Here is a 2,329-nt window from a genome sequence, read left to right on the forward strand (position 1 = left end):
AATCTACATAAGTCTTCGGTACTATCGTAGTACTGTCGGATAATGCCGAAAAGTCGGCCAGTACTGGCTGTTTAGAGGTACTTTACTCTTGACGTGCGTTGCAGCGCTGAGAATAAAAAATCGTTTAAACTTATTAAAAGAGGAGTACTCGGGTCGAAATCTACATAAGTCTTCGGTACTATCGTAGTACTGTCGGATAAAGCCGAAAAGTTGGCCAGTATTGGCTGTTTAGAGGTACTTTACTCTTGTGTGTGTGTGTGTGACGTGCGGTGCAGCGCTGGGATTAAAAAATTGTTTAAACATATTAAAATGGCCGGTGGTATCGCTAAAACTTATCAGGAATTATAGAACTCTTCGAGTACTAAAAACCGGCGCAAAAAAAAAATTAATTTTTTAAAACTTGAGGTGCCCGCTCTTTTTTAAAAATTTATTTAAAAATATTTACTAACCGGAACTCTTGTTTTAATCTATCAAGAACTCTAGTACTCTTCGAGTACTGTAAGATTCCGTAAAAAAAATCGACTTTTACGAATCTTGCGGTGCCACGCGAAGTTAGCACCGCATATTCTTTTTTTTTAAATCTTTTGTCCTAAATCAACGGTACTATTAATAAAACCTATCAGGAACTGTAGAACTATTCGGGGTGCAAGCAGTACTGTTATTAAAATTTCCGATTTTTGAAGTTGAGGTGCTAACTTCACAGAGACTTAATTTTGATGCTATTGACACAATTTGCTTGCTTTAGAAGTAAAAAATGAATATTGATATGAAAAAGTATTCTCTCCTGATATATTTTAATATGTTGAATGATACGCTGATTTCGACTAACTGATCAAGCTGAGCTAAAGATCATATTTTTAAAAATATTAGTGGAGAATTTTTTCCTCTCATCTTCATTTTTATCGCAATATAATATTAAAAAATGTTAATCTTTTAGTCAACTTATCCATTTGTCAATGAATTTAAAACCGCTTGCTGCAAGTTACTTCCTGCACTATGCTTAGAAGAAAGTGGACGGCATTATTTTCTCAAAGCAAAAGGATCCCAAAGAATATTCGCTCTCATTACTGCATGCTTATTCAGTTTCAGTAAGAAACACTATACGCTAATAAATAAGTTAATACAGGCAATTTCTACAGAAACTGCAGCAAAGTACTTGGTAAAAAACAAGTACCTTTTATAGTAAGTTTATGATAAGCTTTCTTTTGCAATTTTATATACGTTTTGAGGGAAGATCAAGATATTCTTTCATAAGAGATTATGTCAAACTCCGAAATATGCTAATTGAAATTATTATATAGGGTTCTTATCATAATCATCTAATTTTATTCTATAGCATGTTGAATAACCGTTTATCCTCGAAAACGATTCCTTTATGGGATACTTGCATCGATATTCTTCTTAAATTACGTATTTACCGACGAAATTCGTTTTTACGGGATGTTTGTCTTTACGTGATCTTACTCAGGATGGATTTTATGTCTCAAAAACCAAGTATGACTGTATATAAATTTTTGATATAGCAAACTTAGTAAACATTTTTTTAGAATTCTTTATGTAAGTTTTCAGAATTCTTATAGAAATTTAGGATTTTTTGGATTTTTGTATAGTTTTTTAATTGTTTAGAAAATTCCTCAGTTTTTTTTATTTTATAAGCTGAAATATTTTAGAAATGCCAAAAAAATCTATATCTTTATTTAAAATTCTCAAATAAATGTGAATTCTAAATACTTTAACATTTCTAAGATTTCTTATTCCATAATTTCCGATGAAAACATAAATCTGAATAGATGTATATTACTTCAGAAATTTTTCTGAAAATACAAAAATTCTTAGAAATGTTATAAGATACAATGAGAATTTTTTTCAGAGTGATTTTGCTATAATACATAAAAATTTGGCAGAAATATAAAATACTTAATAATTACATTTGATCATCAAGATAAATTATATAAAATACTCAAGCATGATGATGACGCTGTAAAAAGTTTTAACATTCTAGCAATCAGTTTAAGCGTTCAATATAACTACTTAGATAGTTCAATATAATTATTTTTAAATCTGTATTTAAAAATTTTTAGATACTTTTCCAGAATCGTTCTTTCTGTGCAATTAAATTAGCTGAAATCGTTTTATTACTGTTACGTCCAACCCTGATTATTATAGGCGAGAGAGGAAGATGGAGAGGGTACGGAAGGACGGTAGACTCAATCTCACAGGTATACTCACGGAAGCGTACAGCTGTGAGTCGTTAGCACTTCTTTAAAGTCCCGGAATGTGGGTCAACGTCCTGAAGGGACGCTATGACACCTGTCCGATGGACAGTGCC

The sequence above is a fragment of the Trachymyrmex cornetzi genome, unplaced genomic scaffold (assembly GCF_001594075.2).
Source record: "Trachymyrmex cornetzi isolate Tcor2-1 unplaced genomic scaffold, Tcor1.1 scaffold461, whole genome shotgun sequence".
NCBI lineage: Eukaryota > Metazoa > Arthropoda > Insecta > Hymenoptera > Formicidae > Trachymyrmex > Trachymyrmex cornetzi.